Source organism: Camellia sinensis, chromosome 14 (assembly GCF_055761805.1).
Source record: "Camellia sinensis isolate YWXY chromosome 14, ASM5576180v1, whole genome shotgun sequence".
In the NCBI taxonomy this organism is placed as follows: domain Eukaryota; kingdom Viridiplantae; phylum Streptophyta; class Magnoliopsida; order Ericales; family Theaceae; genus Camellia; species Camellia sinensis.
This window is the reverse complement of record NC_138974.1, coordinates 47,987,619-47,997,048: the sequence shown is the minus strand read 5'-3', so window position 1 is coordinate 47,997,048 and position 9,430 is coordinate 47,987,619. Positions and strand designations below refer to the sequence as shown.

General features: G+C 35.0%; 1 pseudogene across 1 annotated transcript; it reads right to left on the bottom strand.

Moving 5' to 3' along the window:
- Positions 1-1,098: 1,098 nt before the first annotated feature.
- Positions 1,099-3,936, bottom strand: LOC145806961 (uncharacterized; annotated as a pseudogene). The gene is made up of 3 exons (XR_014350279.1): positions 3,849-3,936; positions 1,894-3,489; positions 1,099-1,809 (listed from the first exon to the last, which is right to left on the bottom strand). The product of XR_014350279.1 is annotated as an uncharacterized LOC145806961 (transcript).
- Between the last annotated feature and the right edge of the window lie 5,494 nt (positions 3,937-9,430).

Sequence of the window (9,430 nt, the reverse complement as noted above, 5' to 3'; positions counted from 1 at the left end):
AATCAGGTGGTGTTTCTTTGAAAAGTATTTTTTTAAATAAATTATTTTTCCGCAAACTTTCATTCATCAGAAGAAAAAGGAGAAAGGGGGTGTGCTAAATTCAACTGTCTCAACCAAATCCGATATTATAATTGATGGGTACAGGTTGAATTATCTCTTTCAAGTTCAATTAACTCATAACTATGTTACAAACAAGATGGTCCCGATTCCAACCAAAGAAGCCGAAGAGCATTTCCCTCTCCTGAAGAAGCGTGACGGAAATTATATGGAAGTGGGGATACAAGTTTACGACCCTGGATATAAGAAGTTTTGGATAAGATTCAAATTCTGCAAGCTTTGTGACGTCTTCTACTCCTACATGATTGCAGGAAGGTGGGGTGAGTTCATAGATGCCCACGAATTGAAGGAATCAGATGTGATTCGCGTCTTCAAAGTTTCCAAGCTTGAGCTTGCCAATCAATACTTCATTGATTATGTAAAAGCAGAAGATGTTGCAGGGGCTACTGTGACTCAATCATGTACACCAGGAAAAAATAGAGGTGGGGACAGTGATGACAGAGGTGGTGGAGGTAGCAAGAAACATGGGCATGGAGGGTCGAGTCTCCATGTTGGAAATCAAGAAAGGGTGATCAAAGGGATAGTCATGAGATTAATCAATAGCTCCTTTGTAAAATCATGATATTATAGGAAGAAAGAAAAAGATTAGTACAAGTGTTTCTATGCAAACACTAGTCCATTATGAGATTTTCATCCATTAATTCAAAACTTTGGCTTCTTTCCATTTGTTTTTTGGGATTTTGTCTCACTTTGAGCTTAACGGAGTAAAATAAAATGTATAGCCCATGATTTTAACAAATACAAAATGACACTTGAGATTTCCTACAACTTCATCTACCTAAGATTTTGTAATTTTGTTTATCCATTTTTATATATACCAAGATGATATGCATATATATTATATAATACATCTATACACAGGGGCGGAGGTAGGATTTCTTAATTGGGGGGGCCAAATTAATATTATAAATGTGGACTTAAATAATAAATAAATAAATAAATATCCACTAGCTATAACCATTTGTGAAACAACAAAGATTAAAATTCTTTATATATTAACACCATGATATAACAAAAAGTGTGTTACAAAATGACTATATCTTGTCTCCTTTACTGTAAAACTAACAAAAAGGCACATAATTTCCTATCAAAGTTGTGCTCGATGATGCTTCAGAGAATAGAAATCATCTATAATCATTTCTGAGCTAAAATTTTCTGCGATTTCTTTCTCAATGTAAACAACCAAACAATCTGTAAGAAATTCATCTTCCATTTTGTTGCGAAGGCTAGTTTCTACAATATTCATTACTGAAAATGCCCTTTCTGTAGTAGCGGTTGAAACAGGAAGTGTCAATATGAGAAGAATCAATCTATGAACCAAATGGTAAGTTTTTGACTTTCCCGTTTCAACTAACCCCCGGCATAGTTCAGAAATTGTGGGGAGATTTTGTAAATCCGGATGATGAGGCACATCAAGCTCAAAGTGTTGCAACTGAAATTTCAAATGAATTCTTTCCTGCTCTGTGAAATCTTGAGGATAGAATTTCTCAACAAGCGTGCCAATCTCATCAATTTTTAATGAATTATATGCACTCTTAGGATCCAAACTTGAGCTAAGATTAAGGAGCTCCATTGCTTGCTCACTAAACTGATGATTTAGTTCCTGTAACTGAGAGTCGATTACAACAGTAAAGATATCTATTCGATAGTGATACTCGATTGTTATGTGATTTTGTTGATTACGAGGTGGACCTCAACTCGCACTGTATCGAGCACTCATGTCAGGTATTTCAATCTCATATCGTTCACAAAATAATTTTACCTCCCCAACGAGACTGTCCCAACCATCTTCTCTCAACTTTTGAATAAGTGCTTTTGTAGTTGCAACTAAATGCATAGCATTTGAGATGTCTTGGGTTTTTTGCTGCAAAGCTTGACAAAGAATATCAGTTCTACCCATAATTTCCCTCATTAAATGCATAATAAAAACAAACTCAAAGGATGAAATCATATCATACGCTGCATCGGCATCCCCACGTTGAGAATAAGTGGATCCATCCTTGAATACGTTTTTAAGAACTGTACAAGTTGCCCCAAACATCTTTATTAAACTACATATTGATTTAAAATGTGAGCTCCATCTAGTATCTCCAGCTCGTTGCAAAGTGCTAATTTGATTTGCCCCTCTTCCAGTCTCAAGTTCATCAATGGAAATCAAGTGTGCAATTTCAGTAGCTTGAGCTTCATGTAGTTCATCATTACGCTTGCAAGATGCATCAACAATATTAACAATGAAAGTTAACTTAGAAAAGAACTATGAACTGGGATTACCTCTCTTGATGCCGCAACTAGTGCTAATTGTAGTTGATGAGCCCAACAATGTACATAATATGCATAGGGACATTCATTTAGAAATAAAGCCTGTAATCCATTCCACTCGCCACGCATATTACTAGCACCATCATATCCTTGTCCATGAATGTTTTGAACATCAAGACTATTTCTACAAAGGACATTAGCTATTTCCAACTTAAGAGTCAAGGAAGTAGTATCTTTAACATGTAGAAGATTGAAGAAACGCTCCCTTACAAAACCATCTTGGTCAACAAATCTCAAAACAATAGCAATTTGCTCCTTTTTGGACTCATCTCGAGCTTCATCTACAATTATGCAAAACTTCGAATCCCCAAGTTCTTCACGAATCTTATTTCGCACCATACTTGATAAAATATGTAAGATTTCTTTTTGGATGGTTGGTGAAGTATATTTGGCATTTTTAGGGGCATTCAAGACAACATCAACAACTTTTTCATTGTATGTGGCTAAAAACTTTATCGATCAAGAAAGTTACCTCGATTTTTTGAATTGGGACGTTCATCATGGCCTCTAAAAGCACAACCTTGAGAAGTTAGCCAACGAACACTGTCTATTGACGCCTTTAGTCGCAAACGATTATTCATAATCTGTTCAAAAGATTGCCTATCCATAACCTTATCAATATGTTGGGATTGCTTCATCAAAATATCACAACATTTCACGGCATTATTATGAGTTGGACACGGATCCTTACCCATATGGCATAGAAAGGCACAATTAATTCCATCATTCACTTTCTTCCAATTTCAAAATCCATCAATAGTGAATGCATTAGCTCCAAGCCGACCAGTTGGTTTTTTACTAAAAAGATAGCATGATAGGCAATATGCAGCATCTTTTGAAGGAGAGTACTCTAACTAATGAAATATATGAACCAAGATGATTAAAATCGACGAGGATGATTTATAGAACCAGACGGAGGATATTTTGAAAAAAGAAACTGATATGGTCCTGCCTTGATATAAGCCCTTCGAGTTTCATCTTGTTGATTAGTTGGATAATCCCATATTTGAGGACGTATCCCAGGATCACGCTCTAAGGAAGAAGTGTCTACATCTTGACATTCAACTCATGGATTTTTTGAAGGATGTTGATCAGGAATTGAAGTCTCAATATTAAAGTTCAAGTTAGGCACATCAGATGTTGAATTATCAACACTCTTTCTTTTAAAGAATGTATCAATTGTTTTTAGCTTCCCCATGACATGAACACATTTAAGCTTCTGATAACTTGAAAATTTTATTTATACATTATTTTTTTTATGAATCTAAACTTTTGATAACTTCAAATTTTATTTATATTACAAGCACATATCATCTTTAACAATATACAAAACATTAAATAAATTCAAACATAAAATATACAATTTATATAAATAGATTAAAATTAACAAACATAAAAACAAGAAGACTTACCTTCTATTGAGAAAAAAGGAGAAATACTGATGATAGTGATAAGTGAGAACATGTCCAAAAACTGGGAGTCATCTTCTCTACTAATCATAAGGAAAAAACCAAAATAAAAATGAATATCTCATTCTCTATATATTAACTAAATATTTTAATTTTAAAATAAATTAATAAAAACAAAGTGAGTTCATGAGTTATTGAATGTTACCTTTCTTTGTCAATTGCTTTCTAAAAGGTGGGTTTTGCCGTCAAGAGTTATTGTTCTCCTAGTTCATAGCAGAAAAAAAAGGAAGAGAAAACCCTTTCAAATGAGAGCTCTATTTGTTTTTTTTTTTTTTTTTTTTTTTTTTTTTGAACTGCTCTAATCTGAGATGTTTGCTTGTTTGTTAAAACTCCAAACTTCCTCTACAAGCTTGACATCCCATCCCATCACGTGACTCACTTGTGAGTTGTAACTTGTATCACATGACTTTTATTTGTTTTTTAGTTTTTTTTATTCACAGATATTTGTTTGTATCATTGGATGAGGTGGGGCCCAATCTTTGAAATGGGAGGAAAAGAAGACCAGAGGTGAATACAAACAAGGGGGGCCACTGTTAAGAGATTACATAAAAAATATATATTTAACATATATATATGTATGATTTTTGTTGACTTTGCAGGGGTCAAGACCCCCCGACCCCCCTTCCCTCCGCCACTGTCTATACACACATTATAAGGTCCTCAAAGGAGATGATCAACCTAGTAACTAAACAAGAGATACAGTAGCACAGGCAATAAAGTTTTTTCTTTTTTCTTTTTTTAATCTTCTTGACACTCAAGAACCAGTCTTACTGTGGTTGGTAATTGCAGAGAAACTAATTTCCCCAATAATAGTTGAAGTACACAGCAATTAGCTTGTGTTCTCTTAGTGTCATCTTGACAGACAGTTGTAAAATCCCATTACCATCAACTATATATATCTACCCACTCCCAAAGTATACTCTCTCTCTCCAAGATTCTTTAGCACTCAGAATGGCTCACCACATTCAAGAAAGAATCAAGAAAATGCTTCTACCGATTAAGAAGCGCCAGATTGTCACACAAGATCATGATCAGGACGCCATTGATGAAATGCAAGAAGGCCATTATCAGAACCCCATTGATGTTGGCCATGATCAGAATCCCAGGTAAACTGCATACTTGTTCTTCACCAAGAAAGTTTTAAGAGAACAACTTCTCTCTCTCTCTCTCTCTCTCTCTCTCTCCAAGTTTTGTTCCTTTTCATGTACACAAATACATTTGAAGGTATAAATTTACATATACGTATATGTAGCATCTTCAGATCTTTAGGTTTAAATATCTTGGAATCACAAACTAGATGCTGCTAATATAGACCTTCTTTCTGATGTTTTTCTTTTTCTTTTATTTTTTCCCTCCCTGTACAAGCAGACAGAGCACATATTGCCAATGCCATCTTTTTGAGTTTCTGTATTATATCATGTTTGCATAGATTAGGATGATATCTAATTATAGAGTCAATAATCAATACGTCAGTTGAACTTGGAGTTCGCAATTAAACCCACGTAAAGTGGCTGTGAGGCTACGCTGGTAATTTCCATGAGACACTACATGGCATATGCCGGATCAACACCAACAAAGATATCTCACATACTAACACAAACCAAACATAGAAATTGACACCGAATTCACATTGGGTATACATTCCATGTCCTGTTTCTCTGTATTTCCTCATTCTCTTGCTTGCATTCCCCAATTTCAGCATCTCTTGTGGTTTAATTCGTATCCTTCTCATTGCAGGCAATCACCAGAGCCTGGTGCTCCACTTCCACTTCCATTTCCACCTTCTAATTGGTCAACCAGAAGAAAAAAAAGGTCACACACAATCCGCAGGTTCACTGGCTGGTGGAATGCACAATTATTTCTCTTCAAGAAGCAAGTTGAGCCAGATGACATGCTACGCAGCAGGCTTGCCATCCCATGGACAATTGCAGGACAGCACTTCCTTTCCCATAGACGGCCCCATAAAACAACGATTCTCATTTCCGACAGTCAAAACAAAGATTGGCAGATGACAGTGGCAATCAATCCGCGGAATAGTAACTACTTGATTCAACAGGGGTGGCAGGAGTTTGCAGCTGCCCACAATTTGGAAGCCATGGATGTGGTTCACTTCTACGGAGCTAAGTATCCTTGGGAGGTTTACCACTATGTTGTCAAATGTGTAAAAGCAAAGAAGACTAAGAGTGACGTGATCGGGTGAGCAAAAACACGATGACAATGAGGATGATGACAGCAAGAAACATGGTGGTCATCGTGGAAATCAAGGACCAGCACCAGTGCAAGCCTGAGATATGTGTGAGTGTAGTGCGATTGGTGATCAAAGAATAGGCCTGAGATTAATCAATAGCTCTTTTGTAAATTCATGATATATAGGAAGAAATAAAAATATGTTTAGTCGAATGTAAGATTTTCTTACATAAATTTATCTTTAAGCAGTGATATGTTCATGATGGCACAGATACATAGGATGATATAAGAGATTATAATTTGTTAATTTCATGGAATGAATTGAGTTCTCTATTTCGCTGTCTCACAGTGTGATCCTCAATGAAGTCGTACAATGTTGTGAAAATGAAGCGAACATCTCCATTTTACTTTATATAGATAAGATCAAAATCCAAAATTCCAACCCTTCTCAACTCCTTGAAAAACTCAATACTATTGGAAAAATAAACAATTTCACCATCCAAATTTACTCTCTGCATTTAGTTAACTAGGAAAAAAAATTAAAAATTTAGAACTGAGAATAAGAAAACACAGGAGACCGTAGAGGCCAAATGGATTGTGATTGGTTTGTGGCATGGGTCACCGAATAATTTTTGCATTTTGAGACACTCATTAACAACTCATCACCATTTATTTTGAAAAAGAATATAAATTTTTTTTTTTAAAAAGGTGGAAAATTTAAAAAAAAAATTAAATTAAATTCATACAGGTAAATCTAGTGCATGTACCTCCATCCGTTAGAAATTAGTTTTGCCATTTCAAGAAACAAGAACCCGTTGTGACTGCAAGAGGTAACTGCCACTCATACCTGTCAACTATGTAAGTAACCACTTCCATTGATTAAAGTTCTCTCTCTCTCTCTCTCTCCCCGCCAAGTATCCACCACCATATTGAAGAACTAATCAAGAAATGTCCGGAAGCAGTAACGAAGAAGGGAAATCAATGAAGAACTCAGATACTGAAGAACAAGACAAGAAAACAGATACCGAAGAAGAAGTACAAGAAGAAGAAGAAGAAACAGATACAGAAGCTGCTGCTGATGCAGAGGTCTCTGACAAGTTGGTTGTGCTGTCTTCTGGAGAAGAAAATGATGATCTACCATCAAAGAAGCAAAAATATGCAAGCCTTAATCAGTTGAACAATGTTAAGTCAGGACCAGATCTGAGGTAATTACTTTTCCCTCACTAAAAAACTTGTTCTTTCACCAATGTATTGAATCTTCAATGTGTATCTATCTTTTGTAACCTTTACTTCTACTCTGGATTGCATTCATAGAAGAACAACAAAACTTGATGTCGTAGTTACAGGAAGATTATAGAATTGCATCACAGTTCTTTCTTTTTTCTCTACTACAAAACAGAGCATCTATGGTTGTCAACTTTTTTTATTGTTGGGTTTTTCATTTTTCAACCCATTGTGATGAGAAAGTATCATCATATGCACGGTCAGTTAAACATATAGCAGGGCAATATCTCCACATTGAAACTTCAAATGAGTGTGGTTGAGATGTTTGAATATTGACTCATTGATTAATTTAACATATCCCCAACATATAAGTTTAATTGTGTCAATAAAGTTTTGGGGTCTTCTTCCAAGGACTTCTTGATTCTTTTCTGTTTGAATCTTGAATTTGAGTAGAATTTTTTTTTTTTTTTTTTTGGATCAGCAACATTGAATGAGTAGAAATTTACGGAGGCCTTTCTTTTCTTTACTGGCTGATTATAAAATGTAGACTTCTTGTTTGTTTCATTGTTCTTCTGTGTAGTGGGAAATGCCCCTTGTATGATGTATTATTTTCAATCTTTATAAAATTTCTTACTTTCTGTTGGCTTATTTTTCTTACGAAGGAAAATATCATAAATTCGAGCGTGCCAGCAAGGATTGAAAAATCCTTACAGATTAAATTCAAGCCAATTATCAAGCGATTGTGTTGACGATTCTTTTGCCTCAACAAAGAGGACTTCAAAATTGCCAAAGTGTAGAGAAAAGAAAAATTAAAAGAAGAATGAGGGACGGAGAAGGACGATTGAGTGAACAATCAAAGTAATAATTACTTACCTCTACTCCTATGCTTCGAAAAGGAAGTGCATAAAATGCATCGAAATGGAAATGCTAAAAATAAATGCTTCGAAATATAAATCTATGTTAAACTACTCCTAAGATAAGGAAAATGACAAGAAATATTGAAATCAAGTGTCTTTGATTTAAGTTCTGGATCCTTTACAATGTGGCCATTAATGGCTATTTATAGAAGAAAAAATATAGCAATAACTACTTAGTAACTACCCATTTCTTCCATCTTCATTCTTGTTTTGCCATGTGTCCTTCCACTCATCCACTTTGTCCTTCATATTCTCCATTATCTCTATAACTTCTTTTAACTTCCAAATGAATAAGAGGATGCCACGTGTCCTGCAATTATATAAATGATAAATAATAATAAAAATTGCAGATTTATGATGCCAACATTACCCCCCACAGCCCTTAAAAATGATGTTTACTTGAATTTTTGAATGGCCGAACCAAGCACATGACTAATCTAAGCAATAAAATGCTTCGAATAATATCAACAAAGTACTTCGAATGATATAATAGCACCAATGAAGTGTTTCGGATGAATATGAAATTATAACTAGATGTCTCGAATGCTAGCTATTACGGACTAGTAACAAGCTTCGAAAGTGGTACAAAGGACCAAAATCATCTTTCGAATGTTGAAAGTGCCGACAAAGGACAAATTACATCTTTAGAAATACTCGGCAAAGTTTCGAAGGTTCACAACCACCATTATTGTTTCTTCGAAGTTGTTAATGCAAGATGGAGTGCTTCGAAGCTTACAAAATTATGGCAAAAGAGCCTTCGAAGCAGCTTTTGGCCAACATTGTAGTTATTCACATTTTGTATGTTCTGGTTCATACATAATTAATGAAAATATTAATTTCGTGCTTCGAACCAATTATTAATTCTTTGAAGACACCAAAACTGTTGTTCTTCGAACCAACTTATCATGCCAAAAACAGGCATTATTCGACAACTAATTAATTGTCATTTTACATATATTTGAAGAGATGTACACATTTCGAAAGTTTTCAAAGCTTTATACAGTTTCGAAAGTGAAGTAATCAACCTTCGAAACAACTCTTGATATTTCGAATGTCTCTTCAAAGCTTTATACAGCTTCAAAGGTGAAGTAATCAACCTTCGAAACAACTCTTGATGCTTCGAATGTATCTTCGATGCTTTGATTGTGTACATACAAACAACTGGCCATCAATTTGACAAGATAAGCCATTCTCAAC